The following is an 18919-nucleotide window of genomic DNA, read 5'->3' on the forward strand; positions in this document are numbered from 1 at the left end:
TGATGCTTAATAAAAATAAAATCATACCCTATTATTTCAGCACTGGATTTTTTAGCATGATATTTATGGGTTATACTGATGTTAACGCCGGCAGCACCATTTCATACATTTCACTACTATTTTGTATCCTCTTATGTGAGTATAAACTCTAAAGTTCATTCTGGTGGGATGCTCGAAAGACCAGTGCTCAGGATTCCCAGATGCACAGCCAGCTTCTCTGTGTCTCAAGTCAGAAAAGTCTGTTAATTACAGGTTGATTCTCCAGGTAAACATCTTCCCTCACCACAAAAAATTTAATTCCATTTGCTCCAAAGGAAACAATGTATGTCAAGAAGAAGATTGTCTCAGGATAGGGAAGATTCTTTCAAATAAGGGACTTATGACCAGTTTCAGAGGAGATAGGTGGGTGAAGGTCAGAGTAACTTTCCTAGGTTTATAGCTGCCTCAGGGCAGAAGAGCAAGGGGACGAGGACAGTGGTCTCCAGCTTCTGCTTCTCAAAGGCCAGTATGTTGTGTTTTCAGGTAGCATGTCCCAAACCCTGCCAGGGCCAACCAGTCCATTCTACCTGTGTAATATTTTCTGTCACCTGCATCACGGGCATCCCCCCTGTCTGTTACCTTTGGTCTTGTTACCTTCAGTTAGAATGTCCTTCTTGGTGGCCCATTTCCCCTGCTCCTTACCTGGATAGCATCTGTGTATCGATTGGTCTCAGCGCAAACATCAGTCTCGATTTCTCCTCCCACAGCACTTGTCCAAACTTTGCTAAATTTACTTCTTTAATTGTCGGTCACTTTACAGACTGTGGGCCCTGCAGAGATAGAGATTCAGTTTTATCAGTTCAGCTGTGACTAGAGGCTGCTCATGGTAGATGGAGCACAGTAGGTCTCTAACACCTCGGGGTGGATGAATGATTTCATTCTGTGTGTCACTGATTTCAAGGTACATGTAGTCTACTATCTAACCATCTCCGATGTGCTGCTTAGCCCTGGTGGGGTTTATAGATTAATTGGAAGTTTCTTTCATTTTCATTTTACTTAAAATAACAGAGCATCCCCCAGTGAAGTATGTCTTTGATTCCACAGTCTTTGATTCCACAGTCTTTGTGTTGATTCCACAGTCTCTGGTGTTTAATAATGAGAATGCTGGATGTTGGGAGCTCTCTTTTGGCTGTTGTATTTCACATTCATAAACAGTGTGTGTAACAACAGTAACATGGAAATGAGTTAATTACGAACCATCTGTCCGCTGGGGAGGGGTGACCGGATCCTCTCTGTCAGATCTGCGTTCTCAAGATGAGTTGCTTCTCTGTTCCGTTTGTGCTGTGTTAGCCTGTTCTCTGTCACAAATTGCTGAGAGCACAAATTTAATCAGTGGCATCTCCAAAAACCTTGTTGATAAGCACTATCTGAAAATATTACCAGGTCATACACAAAGAAAACATTTGCAGCTTGAGACAGGAGTACAAGTTAACTCTAGCCAACCAAGAAATAAATTTTAAAGGCCTTTGCCATAAAAGATTAGAATATTCTACAATATAGAGTGTGGACATAAAGTTCATGTGCAGTTTACTATGTTAAACGACCTTGAATTTTACATGAACTTTATATCCACCCTGTATAATAAAATACATAATAGAAACTAGAATATATTGAAATAATTGTAGGAACATAAAATAAGTCTTCAGAATGAGTTCGTACACTTTTAAAAATTAATTATCACGTTCCTAAAAATAAAATGTCCCCATCAGGTCAGTCGACTTTCTGCTGAGTGATGTGGCCTTGGCCACAACACTCAGGCATCGCTAAAGGGACAAACAGCGTGGGATGGTGGGCTACAAATTTTTTTTTTTTTTTTTTTGCAGCTTTTTTTGGCTGGGGCTGGGTTTGAACCTGCACCTCCAGCATATGGGGCTGGCACTCTACTCCTTTGAGCCACAAGCTGTGAATCTAAACTTCCTTTTTTTGGTTGTGAGTAAAATTTTAGAAGTGAGCTGCATACTGTTTAGCATGTAGCATTGCCTACACAGGGAGGTCTGGGTTCCTTGTCCCTACTGGCCTTACAGGAGAGCTAGGACCCCAGGGTCCCTGGACCTACAGGGCTCAGGAGGCAGGCTGTGCTGGGCCCCTGTTCTGAGCAGTCAGTGGGCATCAGACACTCCTCCCCTTGGTGTCCAGACTTTGCTGAAAAGTTAGCCTGCACATGGCCAGCCCCAGTTCCAGCTCTGGGACAAAGGCTGGACACATGGATGTTGGCTCCATCCTCTCCTTTACCCTGCACCTGTCTTCAGCCCACTGCACAGAGGAGCTCTGGGTTCAGGAGGATCATCAGAATGAGGAACACCTCTAGGGCTTCTGCATCCAGTTCAGACCCCACCAACATTGCCTTGATTCCCACGCCCACGGTTGAAAGTTCAGGCTCCCATGTGAACAGTTATGTGACAAAATGCAATAAAACCTTTCCTGGCTCAGGAGAAGCTGGAGTCACAGGCAGCAGCCTTGCTTCATCTCCTGCTCTGGTAGAATAACTGCCAAGTGCATCTCAACATTAAACTGCACGTGTCACATGCAAGTCATGGGAATTCCAGGGTGAGGACACAAACCCTGCCAACTCACGGAAACATAAAGTCAGTCCTTACAGTGGCCCTGCGTGACCTGGAGCCCTGGAATCACTCCCATGCGGCTACTCCCCTCTACACTCCAGCCAACTAGATTCTCTGCTGTGCCTCTCACTCCTGGATTCCCCACTGTCCCTCTCACCCGTGGTCACGTCTGCCTCAGAATTTCCCCACTGCCCTGCTCGCCCGGCCCTCCTCCTCGGGTTACACTGGATTCCCTTCCTCCTGGCCAGTGCTTTGCTCAAAGCTGCCTTTTCTGTGGACTTTTCCCAACTGTGTTCTATTAAATGTAAACCCCTTTTCCTTCCTGTCTTCATTTCCCTTCCTAACACTCCTCATTCCTTGATATCTGTATGCTGCCTGCTTCTTACTGAAGTCTCCCTCCCCTACAAGCCGTCAGGCAGAAAGTCTCCCATTCATTGCACCGCACTGTTCTCAGCCTGTAAGGCAGGTCTGCCACATAGCAAGTGTTCAAGGGGAATAAATATTTTGAAAACATCCAAAGATTCAGGGTAACCATGATATTCAGGTTCACAATTTTAATGGCTGATAGAGAGACTAAAGTAGGATCAACGAACCCATTATTTATGACTAGAACTCCTGAATTTTGTACATTGAAATTCAGTGCAACATTCATAAAAAGTATCTTAAAAGGCTTCAATTTAAATTGTTGAGCTTAGTCTTCATATTTTCATGAATTTCTCACACCATGATCACGATCATAAATTAAACACAAGGGGTGGCGCCTATGGCTCAAAAGAGTAGGTACCAGCCCCATATGCCGAAGGTGTCAGGTTCAAACCCAGACCTGGCCAAAAAAAAAAAAAAAAGAAAAAAAACACAAATAAAAAATAAATTAGTTAATTAATTAAACACAAGGTATCATGAATTTATTTACTTGTTCATTATTTTAATATTGAATTATAATATGGCTCTTTTTTGTTAAACATCTTAATAGCCTCAAAGCATCAAGTAGTTGGTTTAGCTTATTTTGAGTCATCTCATAAAAAAATAGCAAATACAAATACAGATTTTCTGATCTTAAGTTACAGAATTTCACCAGACATATACGAAAAAGTAAAGTGTGGGTACCTAGCAGGGGGCATCCTTCTTCTCTCCTCCAAGCACATATAAGTCTTCTGACTCCCTGCAACTTTCTGCTAAAGGATCAGAGAGAGGCGTGCTTCAGAGATTGGCAGTGAATGCTGCATTTCACAAACACTTACTGGTACAAACCTGTCCTGTGCTGGCAGGTAGGGCTGGTTTCTTTTCCAACTTTATTTCTATTAATTCTGGGTTTAAACCAGAATTTAGAGGTTTAGTGTTAAACTTCTTCAACGTTTGAAAGCAAAATGGATAAAAGTAAATCTCGCCATCCAGGCCCAGTTTTGAACACAATTTCCAGAGCATAATTGAATTGAAATTAGAGCAGGGTCTTGGAATAAGGAAACATAAAAAGGAAGAGGAATAAAGGAAGATTTCCTTTTTATGTGGTTTGAGAAACTTATTCTTCACCCAATACTCAATTTCAGGGAGGGTCCAATAGCTATTTGAGGGAAATTCTGGCAAAGTTCAGGTAAGTAAAAAACAGTTTCACTTTTTTATTTTAAATTATTAGTGGCACAGAACAGTTGTCTGTGTTTACAGGATACATGTAATGTTTTAATACAGACACACAATATGTATTAATCAAACTGGCGTAATCAGGGTATCCCATCACCTCGGCTCTGATGATCCGTGCTTTCTATATTTGGGAGCTCCAGTGTTGGGTGGATATACACTTAGAGTTCTTATATCCTCGTGCTGAATCGATCCCTCTCGCATTATACCAGGGATGCCAAAAACATATACAGTATTTTAAATGATCTTATCTAAGTCTCACTTTTTGAAGTTGAATTGAATTACGGTAGCCATGTGCAATATGACGTTCACTCAAAAGATGGCCTTAGTTAAATGAAAGTCATGTCACCACGCCACAGGCATGAACAGGACAGTTTTTTCTCTTAAAATGTGTATACCTTTGTTTTGGAATGACCTTCTTTGTATCTTTTATTTGGTCTGAAATCTAACAGAAAATTGTCTCTGACAGAAACGTAGCGACTACTGGATTTTTTCGGTTTCTATTTGCATGGAGTAACCCTTCTGCTTCCTTTATTTTCAGTGCACATGTGGCTTTACAGATGCTGTGTCCTTGAAGACAATGTCTAGTTGACTCTTGTTTTTTTATCCATCTAACTGCTCTGTGTCTTTTGGTCCGCTCCTATTTGGGGTCATATTGACAGGGGAGGGCTTCACGCTGCCACACTAATGTTTGACTCTGTTCCTTTGTGGTCTTCTCTTTCTTCCTTCCTGCCCTTTTTTTGTTAAAAGTGATTTATCTGGTTGTGTATCTTAATTCTTTCCTTTTATTTTTTGGGGTATCTCCTGTAGGTTTCTTGACTCTAGGTTACCATGAGGCTTGCAAAATCATTTTATGATGGTTTATTTTAAATATACAAGAGCTCTGTTTACAAACACACACATAAACAAGCAAAGAGAAAGCTAACAAAAACTGTACACATTCCATTCCCCACCTTTCTAACAATGGTTCGCCCCCCTCTATGTATTTTTATACTACCCTGATAGAATAGTAGTTATTTTGATAGGTTTGCCTTTTAGTCTTTCTTTTTAAGATATGAGTAGTTATAAACTCCGATTACAATATAATATTCTATGTTTGTGTGTTTACAGTTAACAGTGAGTTATATAACCTTACCAGGATTTCTTATTATTTAATAGTATCCTTTTCATTCACATTGAAGAATTCCTTTCAGCATTTCTTGTCTTACAGGTCTATTGTTGATTAAATCCCTTGGCATTTGTCTGAGAAAGTCTTTATTTCTTCCTCATGTTTGAAGGATATTTTTGCAGCAGAGAATATTCTAGTGTTAAAGTCTGTTTGTTTATTTGTTTTTGTTTGTTTTTCACACTTAAACTATGCCGAGCTCCACTCTGCTGGCCTATAAGGTTTCCACTTACAAGTTTGCTGCCAGAAATCCTGGAACTCCTTTATACGTTAATTTTTTCTTCTTTCTTATTTTCCTTAGGACCTTTTCTTTATCCTTGACTTTTGCAAGCTTGATTATTAATTTTCTCAGTAAGTCCTGTCTGGGTTAAATATGGTCAGTGTTCTATGGCCTTGTAACTGAATGTGGACATCTTTCTTGGAGTTTAAAAAGTTCTCTGATATTATCTCTTTGAACAGACTTTATACCCCAGTCTCTCTACCTTTGCTTTATAGGCAATAACCCTTAACTGGGCCCATAGCAGGCTATCTCCCAGACCTCGTAGGTGTGCAAAATTCTTTTTTCATTCTTTTTTTTTTCTCTTCCAACTATATATTTTCAACTGTCCTCTATTTCACTAATTCTTTGTTTTACTCCATCAATTCTGCTGTTGAGAGACTCTGATGCATTTCTCAATTTGTCGGTTGAATTCTTCAGCTCCAGAATATCTGCATGATTTTTTCAATATTAATTTGATATCTTTTTTAAATTTCTCTGATAGTGTGTGTTTCCACTGAGCTTCCTGGGGTAGCCATCTTGAATTCATAGTCTGAAAGGTCATCTATCTTTGTTTTTCTGAAATTGTTCACTATTACCTCATTTAGTTCATTTGGTGATGTCATGTTTTCCTGGATATTCTTGATGTTTGTGGATGTTCATTAGTGTTGGGCATTAAAGTCTTAGTTATCTATTTTAATCTTCATGGTTTGGGTTTGTTTGAACCTATCTTTCCTGAGAAGTCTTTCCAGATATTCAGAGGGAACTGAGTGTTGTGCTCTAAGTCTTTGGTCACTGCAGCCATGTCAGTACTGGGGTGCCCCAAGTCCAGCATTGCTGAGAGTTTTGCAGATGCCTGTTGGACTTGGGTAAAATATGAGGGGACTCCTGGGTCATCAGGCCATGCCTCTCAATCTCTTCCCTTACTCCCCATGCTGGGCTGTTAGAGGTGAGGGGTGAGCGCTGTAAATGCTCCCCTATGGCCACTATTGCCAGGCCTGCACCAGGTCACGATGAAGCCAGCCTTGTCTCACCCAAGTCCAAGTGACTGCTGCCTGGCCACCTCTGATGTGTATTCAAAGCCCCAGGACACTTTGTCAGCAGGTGGTGAATCTTGTCCTGACTCAATCCTTCCTGTCAGGGCAGAGGTTTCCTTCTGGCCCAGTGTGGGTCTTGAAATGCTGTCTAGGAACTTAGGCTTAGAACCAGCGGTTTGAGGAGTCTGGTTGGAACTTTATTTTACCATGACTGACTTGATACCCAAATTACAAAACAAAGTCCTCTAATCTCTTTCCTTCCCTTTTCCCGAGTAGAAGAAGGAAAACTACCTGAGTTGAACTACCTGGAACTGGGGAGGGATTGACGTAGCACTGATTCAGCTGCCACCACGGGTGTCTCACTGGGTCATGCACATCCCATATCCACAGACTCTGAGCCAGCATACCTATGGAAATTGCCCAAGTACTACAGCTTTTATAGCCAGATTCCATCACAAATTTATTCCAGGACCCAGGCTGCGCTGTCTCAGCTTGCACTGGGGCTGCCAGAACTTGGGTTCAGGGGCAGAGGGTCCGCTCTGGCTGGGCTGGTCTGAATGCTCCCACCATGGATACCAGCACACCCTGTGCTGTGTTTCCTGCACGCTGATTCTCTGGCTCCTTGGGGCACCAGAGGGGCACTTCCGTGAGTTGAGGAGGGGTGGTGTGCATGGTGAGAGACTCTCGTCAGTGCCTCAGCATCTCTGTCCTTGACACCGTGTCACAGACAGGCTGCATGACTGCTCACCTGATGTGCAGCTCTTCTGAAGGTGCCTGCATGAGTGGGTAGGTGACAAATAGGGGTTCACGCAGAAGGACAGTCCCTGGAGGCTTCTATTAGGCTATCCGCTCTACCTCTCCCAAAACAGCTGAAATTTAATCAAGCTTATTCAGCTATCCCTGGCTGGATGCTACATGTTTCTGTGAATCATTTTAAAAGATGGGTAGGAGTGGAGATGGGGCTGGAATTTACTATAATAGGCAAGTTCTAGAAAAGCTTATCTATATAGCAGATATATTTGTTTCATCAAATTATAAAAATCTTTAAAATGTAAACATCCTACAATTTCACTGAGACTTTCCTTTCAGCGTTTGGGTAAACTGTACTTACCCAAGTGGGTCCTTCATGCTTGCTTTGCCATTTCAACATGATATCTATTCATAGTAAGGAGATTGTTCACTAATACACACAAAATATAAAACCTTACATTTTAAGTGTAAAATCTTACGTCACAGGATTTTAATTATCATGGGCTCTCCATAATATGTGAAGCCATAGTCACGTTTTCCATTATGTGTTGTTTTCAGAAAGCGATTAGTTCCAGGAGTGATGCAGTTTGGGGGGGGGGGGATTTACATGCCCTCACCTATTGCTAATTAAGATTAAGAGAACTATTTGTCTTGTTGAATCTATTTAGGCATAAAATCAAAATCATTTTGACATTAAGTTCTCATTACTATATTTTCCAGTGTTATCTTTTCAGGGCTATCTGGGACATGCTCCCTGACAGCGATCTTTCTGTAAACGCCCTTCCCTCATCTTGTTCTTTTTCTTACCTTGGTGTTCATTCCTCCCACAAAAACCACCCTCTTATCTGCTATGACCTTTGAATTCATGCAAGAAAAACCTAAAACCAAAAGAAGAACACAGTTGTCGTTTCCCCCCTGGTTAATAGAAGAAAAACAAAGACAGGAAGCACGTGGTAAAGTGCCTGTCACACTGGGCGTCAGGGGCCACTGTAGGAGAGCAGGAAGGGGCGCGGGTCTGTCTGGCCATGAGGGGTCGCCGTCCAAGCTGCTGCTCGGGGCTCTCAGAGGCCCCACAGCTGGAATGTGGGAGGGGTCTGAGACCTAGACCACCCAACCTCCAACCTTCAGCTAGTGCAGCCGCGGAAGCCACCACCCCAGTACCGCAGGTGGCAGGTGGCCTCCTGAGCAGCTGAGGCCACTGCGAACTACGTCCCGAGCACTTATTCTTTTCTGCTGCACACGGTGCTCTGACCCTCTGTGTCCTCTGCTCTCCAGGAGAGTTGCTGTGCACAGCCTTGGACAGTGAGCCCTGAAAGCAGCCTGCTGGCTTCACTGTGTCTCTTAAGTTTCCTTCGGAAGGAAGTTAGTCCAGGATAGTCGTCACAGCTCCCTGCAGGGAGGCGCTGCTCTGGCAGCTCTGAGACAACAGCTGCACTGGAGATGTGAGAAAAAGATAAGAACGTTGGCTGCAAACCTCCTGGTGATTTTCACAAAAAGATAAATCTTTCTCAATCTATTTTGAGCTTGGGTTTTCATAATATGATAATAAAGGGGGCAGTGTGGAAAAGACTGCAGTTCACCTGCCATGCTTTTCCTATGGCTCCTTCTAGTCTATAAATGCATTTAGCCAGTCTAAAGGCAACTGGGAAGTGTGTGCACGTGGGAGTTCTGCAGCCAGGTGAATATTGTTCAAATTACAGAAATTTGACAGGGAAAAAATGAGGTGAGTGTGAATAGACTTGTTGCACAGGGTTGCCACACGTTTCCTGGAGTGACATATTAATCCCAACAACATTTTAAAATTAATGCATTTCTCTAACATTCTAAAAGATTTCCACAAGTAGGTAATCAGTGCACAAGGAGCCCCTGGATTCCTACTACTGAAAGATGTCCTTATAATAACGGTGTGGACAGAATTGAAAGATAAGAGACTCAAATGCTACGATCCACACTTTGTCTCAGAGACCTCTCTACCCCACCATTTCCATGAAATTCCAGGAGGAAATGAATTTCTTCTTTCTTCTATTTCTTTTCCCTATCCATACTCCAGTATTCAAAAAATAAAGAAAAGATTTCCTTAGACTCTCATTTGCTCATTCAGCCCCAAGCTCATTCTGAGGATTAATACTAAGTCTGGCCCAAGCCTATTGCAGGCAAGCCTGGCCTCATTGCACCACACCCCACTGTGCTTTGGGACACAACTTTTTTTTTTTTTTTTTTTGCGGTTTTTAGCTGGGGCTGGATTTGAATCCACCACCTCCAGCATACGAGGCCAGTGACTTACTCCTTACACAGCATTTTTTACCAATTGAAGGTTTGAGGCAACCCTGTGTCAACAAGTCTATTCACATTCACTTCATTGTTTCCCCGTCAAATTTCTGTAATTTTCACAATATCTCAAACATTTTAATTATTACGTCTCTTACAGTGTTCTGTGATTAGTGCCTTTGATATGATCATTGCAATAGTAAGACACAAACTTAAATCAGTAAATGTTTGTGTTTTGGCTAATCCTGACTGATCAGTCTCTCATCTTTTTCCCTCTCCTTGGGCCTCCCTATTTCCTAAGAAACAACAAGTTTAAAATTAAGCCATTTGACCCCACAGTAGCTTCAGAGTGTTCAAATAAAAGGAAGAGTTGCACATTTTTTCTTTAAATCAATGGCTGGAAATGATGAGGCTTAGTGAAAAAAGGTACTTCAGAAGTAAGATGAGCTGAAGGCTCCACCTCTCACACCAAACGTTTAGCTAAGCTGTGAATGCAGAGGAAAGTTCTGGAAGGAAGGTAAAAGGGCTGCTCCAGTGTACACATCATGATGAGAAAGTGATCAGCCCCACTGCTGATGGGGAGAAAGTTCTAGTGGTCTGGATAAAAGGCTAAGCCAGACACATCACTCCCGTAAGCCAAAGTCTGAGCCGGAACAAAGCCCTGACTCCCTTCCATTCTCTGAAGGCTGAGATAGGTGAGGAAGTTATAGAAGAAAAGCCTGGAGCTAGAGGAGCTTCTTGACAAGGTTTATGAAAAGAAGTTGTCTCCAAAACACAGAGCAAAGTGCAGTAGCAGGTATTGACCAGCAGTCTGCAGTGAGTTGTCCAGAGGAAGGAGCTGGTGTAACTGGTGAGAGCTTGCCAAGTGGATAAAGCAGCCTTCTGCTTGTATTGGAAGATGATGACCTGTACTTGCATATTTAGATAGGTGAAGTTAATGCCTGGTTTCAAGGCTTCAAAATTCAGACTGGGGACTTCAAAGTTTAGGGCTAATGCAGCTGAGGACTTCATTTGAAACCTGTGTGCATTACCATTCTGAAACTTCCAGGGGCCTTAAGAATTCTGCTATGTCTGCTTTGCCTGTGCTCTAGAAATTGAACAAAGTCTAGATGGAAACACACCTGTGTGTAGAATTGCTTACTGAATATTTGAAGCCAGCTTTTAAGACCTACTGTTCAGAAAAAGATATTTATTTAAAAGTACTTCTGCTCACTGTCACTGAGTCTGGACACACAGAGTTTTGGCACAGACATACATGAAAATCAGTGCTGTTCCCACACCTGCTAACACAGCTTCTTTTCTGTAGCCAAATGGACCATGAAGTACTTTGACTTCTGGGTCTTATTATTTAAGAAATGTGTTTTGTACTGTTACATCTGCCATAAATACTGATTCCTGCAATGAGTCTGAGAAAGTAAATTGTAAACCTTCTTGAATTGATACAGCATCCTAGATTCCATTAAAAGCATCTGTGATTCAGAAGAAGAGGTCAAAACATCAACATTAATGGGTATGTGGAAGAGCTTGATTCTAGCCCTTCTGGATGACTTTGAGCAATCCACGTTCATGGAGGAAGTAACCACATATAGAGAAAATAGGACACTGTAACTGGAAGTAAAGCTGGAGGTGTGATTGAATTGCTACAATTTTAACAGTTTAAAAGGTGTTGCTATTTAGGAGTGAGCCAAGAAAGTAGTTTCTTGAGGTGAAATCTACTGCTGGTGAAGATGCTGGGAACGATGTTGAAATGCCATCAAAGTATTTAGAATATTATTTAAACTTAGTTGATAAAGCAGCAGCGGGGTTGGGAGGACTGACTCCAATTCTGACAGTTTTATTACAGGTGGAAAGCAGTCTAAGAGCACGGCATGCTACAGAGAAATCTTTCCTGAAAGGAAATCAAATGTGGCAAACATCGTTGTTGTCTTATTTTAAGAAACTGCCACAGCCTCTCAGCCTTCAGCACCCCCCGCCCGGCAGCCAGCGAGGTCCAGGCAGGCCTGTCCACAGGGGGAAGAGTAGGACCCACTGAAGGCGCAAATGAGCATTACAGATTTGGAGCAATAAAGTATTTTAATGAAGATGGGTACATCATTTACTGCACACTTAACAGGTTACAGTGTAGTGCAAATATAACTTTTATAGGCACTAGGAAGCCAAAAAATTATGTGATTTGCTTTATTGCAGTAGTTGGGAGCTGAATCGGCAATATCTTCAAGACATCCCTGAATTTTTAACGAGACATATTTTCTCTGAACGGCCACTCCTGGCAGTACCTGTTGTCAGGATCTTCTGGCCCAGGCCACAGGGAGCGTGTCAGTGCCCTGCCCTTACAGCCACAGCAAAGGGCCGCTGCCAGCAGCTGCTGCAGGACCAGGATAGACAAAATCAAGGTAGAAGCTGACACCAAACTTTAACAATTTTAACATGCAAAAAGTCTTCCTTTGCTCTCAGAACACCCTTTGAGCTAGAGGGATTCCTTCATTTCTTTGTCAAATTTTAATTTGGGGCCCAGATACATACAGGGTTCACTGTGCCAGACCCTAAATCCTGGCAAGCTTTTGTCCCTCAATTCTTCATATATATTCCAGCAGAAAAGAGTTCCTGCAGAGAATATAATATATATTGGCATTGGTGGTGGCCCCTTGGCTCAATATTTTTAAAAGCTGATCTTTTAGCCAAGATGATTCTCTTTGCCTCAAGACTCACATGGATGACTGCCTCCTGGGGAGTGGAGCCCACTCAAAGTTAACAGTTTCCCCATTCCCACCCCTCCTTCTGTTAATGTTCCCTCTCATGACAAATGGTATCATCAACCTCTCAGTTCCTCAGACCAAAATTCAGAGTCATCTATTTTCTTCAATCCCTGCAATTAATGAAATAGCATTCACTATAATTCTAAATACCTCTCAAATGCACACATTTCTCTCTAATCTCTTTGCCACTGCAATAGCTGGGAGGAATGTGATCTTTCACCTGGAAAACTGAAAACAAAACAAAACAAAATACTGTGTGCCATTCCTCCTGACCCCACCACCCCATTCTGACGTGGGGTAGCATGTTCAAAGACAAAGCTGATCACATCAACCCTGTGCTTTTACATCCATCGTCCTCCCGACAAATTCAAGTCCGCTTAGCTTGCCTTATAAAACGCTCCGTTATCCGTCTCCCGGCTGAGCTGGGAAGTTACCTTTCCTTCCCAGTTTGTTCTCGCTCTCTCAAATCTATTCCTAGATGTTTAAGATTTAGTGCCTGGACAGATCCGCACCCACTCTCACCCCACGTACTGCATGTGCTGCTTCTGTGCCCCACCTTTAATTCAACGTTTTCTGGCTCATCGCTCAAGATAAGACTCAGTTTAAATTTTTTCCTAGAATATCATTAGAAACATCTAGGGTATTTTTGAGCCACATGATGGGTAGGCTATAACCACACACAAAAACACTTTCTATATGAAAATTGTACCCAAATTATAGTCATATGTCATAAATTTAAGCATCTTTACGTTGTTTTTGTTTGTTTGTTTACTGAAATCTTGCCCTGTGCTGGGTGTAATGCTAAATGCTTTCCACACACAATGTTATCTAGTCCTTACAGCATGTGTAATAGTATCTCCTTTCACTGCTGCAGAATCTGAAGCTACATTAGTGAAAAGTTAAACAAGAACCCAAAGGCAGAAAAACTGATGAGTGAGCTGCACGCATGCAGGCTTCCCACAAACCTTCCCAGACAGGGCAGGACAGCAGCTGTGATTACAAAAGCTGGAGTCATTCAGAGAGAGGAAGGGCTGCAGGAAGCTGAGAATATGCCAGAAGGGCAGGGAGGACTGTGGAGAGGAGTCTGCTCTGGGAGTCCACACGAGCCCGCTGGGAGTGCGCCCCGAGAGCTCACCCCTGAGGGAGCCCTGCTTCCCATTCCCCACCTTGGAGGCCAGGGACAGAGACTAGCTGTAAGGGTGTGATCCCTTTGCCATGGGACCTGAGCAATTTCTCTATGTGCCCAGAGTGCCAGGTCAGAGGGATGTGGCTCATGTGGCAGGAGAGTCCACTGACTCTCATCTCTGTCCTGAAACTCACCTTCAACCTCCTTGACAACAATAAAATAATTGAAAGAGATAGATAGAAAGGCAGGGCCACACCCGGGCATGGCAGAGCTTACAGGTGACTCTGGGCAAACGCACCTCCCATGACACTGACCACCACAGATACATTGGTGGTCCACACACAATGATCAAGCCCCACTCACAGCGCAGACAAGCAGTGCCCTAAGACAGGCTGACGACACGCAAGTGCCGACTTCTATGGAGAAACACAGTGACAGCTGGAGGAGCGGAGATTGCTCAGCCACTGAGAACACAGATTCTCAGCCTCAGACAGGACCAGCTACTCTGCACTCCTTCCTAGGCTTCTGCTTGATCCTCGGGCTCACAGTGACCTCAAGTGCCATGACCAAGCTGCCCAGAGGCTACGGAAGAGCAGCTCAGGTCATTCAGAATGAGGAGGCCACAGGATACCTTCCTGATCTTCCCAGGTTTACCCGTAATGGTTTTTATTGAACATTTGAGTCATTGACTCCTTCACCTACCTTCCATCAATCACAAGAAAACTCTATTATTTGACAAATATTGACATCTACATATGTAATCACTCCTGAACTCAGTCTGTGAATCCCTATACCATGTACTTTGAAGTGTGTCATTTATTTTCAACTTTTATAAATCAAGCTGTGTATAAAACATGCACTTCTGGGAATCTTAGGGAAGTATTTATTTCAAAGACGTTGTTTATATCTTCCAAATCTGAATCACATCATGAACAGCTACAAGTCACTTTTTCAATGCTCTAATAACTGGAATCAGAAATGCCACATCTGGTGAAGAATATTAGTAGAGTTTAAAATAAATATAGAGAATGTTGATACCTTATTAGGGTAAAAAGTATCCGGATCTGCCTTACGGTCTGCTGGAGACAATTGGCAGCGGCTATGTTGTTAAATCTGACCGCCACCTCTGTGTTCCCGGGTCTTCTATCCTGGACAGGAGCTCTTGGTGAACGAGTGAGGGAAGGAACAGTTCTTCTCTCAAGGTGTTTGTGCCCCAGGCGGGACTAACAAAGAAGAGAAGCACAAACCACCTGCCGTGGTGCTGTGGTACGTAGGGGTTAAGCCTGAGCTTCGCAGGAGCAGCTTGGCAGGACTGGATGGATGTTAAGCCACGTGAACCTTCTTTCGGAGCCCTGCTCTGTTACAGACTACAGTGGTGACCAGGCCTGTTATTTCTTTGAGTCTAAGTTTCTCATCTGTGAAATGGGTAAATTCAAAATACGTAAACTTGCCAACATGTTGCTGCTTTAAATTTTGAGGGCTGGTCAGAATTGTGCAAGTGTTTGAAAATGATGTGGGCCAGACACTAAGATTTGAAGAGTTAGTAGAGTTTCAGATAAATTAAGAAAGAGGAAATGAGGAGTGAATGTGGTTGCAGTGAAGAAAGCAGAGTAGAGAAGAAGAAAAAGTGCTTCTATAAAGAGAATAGCTGAGCAGCTACGGCTAACACAGGGACAGGCAGGGCGGCTTTGACAAAGTCAGTAGTGACGGCTGCATCCTGTTCACACGCCAGGCCGGGAGGATAACAGTTCCCATGTTTCTGATGTGGAAAACAGTATGGAGCGTGATATAATTCACAGAGGAAAGAGCAGCCGAAAGGATCAGATCCAGACAGCAGTAATCCAGAGTCCTTTGTTTAGTAAGTTGAGCTGACAACTTACTGATGTCCACTGGACCTGTTAGGAAGTCTGTCAAATGTGCTGAACACCTTGTTCTGGAGCCTGGAGCCTTGAATTAGAGAGGTGGGTGCCCTTCAAGGGGGAGAATCTGGACTCAAGTGCACGAGGAAAGATCCTGACTGAGGCAGGAGACACATACAGAGCTGTGGCCGGGAAGCTGAAATTTCCACTGGAACCAGCAGCGAGAGAGAGACCTGCTGCTAAAAAAGTGAGTTCAGAAATCTTCATGTTAGTGTGAAATTTGAAGCCACAGGATATATGAAAAGTATGAGGAGGCATAGAAAGGGAATGGAAACTGGGCAGAGGGTCCAATGCGCGGAGCAGGAGAGGGAAGAGAAACTCCAACGGGAAATGAAGAAACCTGAGTCAGAAGAGAAAAAATAAAAAATGCAGCAGGGACGGTGCTGGACCCCTCAGAAGACCCTGGTCACCATGACACTGGCGCTGTGTCCTGCCCGAGGGCAGGGAGGGGAGCCGCTGGAGACTTGCCAGGAATCTGTAAAATCTATAGATGTCTCTCAAAATATTTACTGGCTTTTTCCCAAGGATCCAAATTCTTTCTAATCAAAATTTCCTTATCTCTGAATTTAACAGGAAAATCAGAAAAAACAAGATATTCTATTTTTCAATTTGTCACTGTAATGCATATATGACATTCGGTTACAACCATGTACATCAGTTACAGGTGCTGACAATTCTCTGAATTTCATTAAGATCAGCAACTCCATTTCCAGCTGGATATTCTGAGACCAAGGATATGAGAAAGGGCTCAGCATCCTTATTCTGATAAGTCAGAGAATGTGCCTCTCATTTTTTATGAACAGCTTTGGAATGCCTTCCAATTCACCTAAATGAGATCTCCACTGTGCATTGTTTCACAATTTATTTTTAAATAAATTATAGCAAAGAAATTCTGTGATTTGTTGAGTATAATCATGCCTTAGCTCAGGCATATAGAACAGAATACATAGAATGGATGACTAAAAAACAAAGCATTTATTTCTCACAGTTCTGGAGGTTGGGAAGTCCAGAACCAAGGTGTCAGCAGGTGCAGTATCTCCTGGGGCCCCCACCCACCTGTATGCCCACATATGGTGGAAATAGTGAGGAAAGCTCTCAAGATCTCCTTTATAAGGCCACTAATCTCATTCATGAGGGCTCCACCCTCATGGCCTAATCACTTCCCGAAGGCTTGACCTCCTAATACCATCACATCATGGATTACAATTTTAACATTTAAATTTTGAGTTGATGCAAAAAATTGAGGCCATAACGAACCACAGGCAAAGACTTGCTTCCAACTTTGTTCAAAGCATTCTCCTCTCCCTTAAATCAATGCTGACGTAGAATTAAGTAGAAGAAACAAATTTTTTCTCTTATGTATTCTGTTATTATATGACTCAGCAATATTCTGTCTTTATTCAGTATGTCCTGTTTTATTCTTATATTTCACAAACAATGGTTTGTAAAAGAAGTACATATTGTGTATAATTATAGCAAAGAAAAACTGTGGTTTGTTCAATATAATCATGTCTTAGCTCAGGCTGCCAGAACAGAATATCCATAGACTAATTGGCTTAAGAACGTATGATGCATATATTTTAATTATGTGCAATCAGAGATGTTTAAAAAATATTTTAAGCCATAGGGATAGAGTTGTGGTAGGAAAGAGCTTTTGTTTCTTTATCTAGGGCTTTTGATCTGCAAACTAAAGGGAACTAGGTATGAAAGTGGAAGGAAGTGGGTCACACACGTTGGCCTACTTTCTTTATCTTGGTACTTACTATTGGAATTGATTATTGCCTGACATAAACAAAAGTGGGGTCCTTCTTCCACTCTGGGAATTTTAAACATATTTTAGAAGAACAAAGCTCAGTTTGAAAAGAATTATCTTTGAATTTGGAAACCATTTCAAGCACTAAGCATGAGCATTGGTGGGTACGCGGCACACTGTCGGGCTTCTGCAGCCTCTGCCCCTGCCACAGTGTCCTGGTCCCTCCACACAGCTCAGACAGCAGGGAGCTGGTCCCATTGTGACCTAGACTCTGCTGGAACCTGCTCATCACTGTAGGAGAAAACCATCTGCTTGACCCCGACTCATTACCAAGCATCAATAACATGTAAAGTCAACCAGTAAAATATAATAATATATTTGTTATAAGAATGCAGCAATTTTTATGGTATATTTCCTTGTATTGTCTTCATCTTACAGTCCTCTGGATTGGCCTACTTGCCTTCTTTCTGTAAAACTGTAATTTTACTCTTAATTTTCCATCTAGGATACTCCTTTTTCCATCTGTGTTTCCTTTGCAAATAGCTGCCTTGTGACCCCTCACCCTGCCACTACACGTCTTCCAAAATTTCATTAGCTGTATCTGTTACCAGGGAACTTCCCCCATCAGGCTTAGTGTTAAGAAGTACAGCACTAAAAAGTATTTGCAGCTGTTTCACCGTTTGTGCTAAAATGTTTTGATAATGACTTCTAACATTTTTTCTCTCAAAGATAAAGGAAATTATTTTATTGCCATGGTACAATTGCTTCTTTTCTGTAGCAGAATTCACAGCCAGGAGCCTAGAACCTGAGCAGTCTCTGTTCCCACTTTGCCCCCATCCCCTCTCCCCACCCTGTCTCAGGAGGCCACACTGACATTGCCTGACCAGTAGGAGGTAAGAACAAGTTAATGATTAACGTATTCCATCAAGATGCCACGAAGGAGGCTTTCCACCCTGGGGTCGGGACAGCTCAAGCCGGTCTTACCCTCGCTTCCGATTTTCTCTCCAGCTATGTTCTTTGCACCCTCTACCATGTGTGAGATGGAAAGTTTAGGAGAAATAAGATGAAATCATATTTCGCACAGGTGAGTGATATCTGAGAAGGTATCACCATCCCTAAGAGGTGGCTCTAGCCGAAATGGATGCTAGGAAGGCCTGGACCCCTCTGTAAATGATGGAGCCACAAATCGGGGTGATGAAGCTCATGCGTGTCGAGCTGCCCCTCCATGTTTCAGGGGGCAGCTCCCTGGTATAAGCTTGACGTCACTCCTTGTAGCAGAACCCTGAGTGGGCGCGCAGGTGCAAACTGCCCTCATCACCCCCATTTTCACTGCAGTGCCTGGGGAATCAGTTCAAGATGGTTGTTTCATTCCATCCTGACCGGATTTTACAGGTCTGTGATTCAAATTATTCCAGGTTGGCGGCTGTAAGACTTCGTCAGGAAGGGATTGGTTCTGCTTGGAGTCATTCGTCAGTATACAAGAAAGACCTCTCTGGTTAGCCAGATCAAAACCTGTCATTGGTGGCTACAGCCACATTCAGACAGATTCTCTGCAGCTGACTCTCTAACAAAACATTATCCATTCTTTAGTTAAGGGCTGAAACACATGATTTTGTTTCTTACCTCCAATAAATAATTGAACTGTGAGTGAAAT

The sequence above is a fragment of the Otolemur garnettii genome, unplaced genomic scaffold (assembly GCF_000181295.1).
Source record: "Otolemur garnettii isolate 467f Iridium unplaced genomic scaffold, OtoGar3 scaffold00030, whole genome shotgun sequence".
Taxonomy (NCBI): Eukaryota; Metazoa; Chordata; class Mammalia; order Primates; family Galagidae; genus Otolemur; species Otolemur garnettii.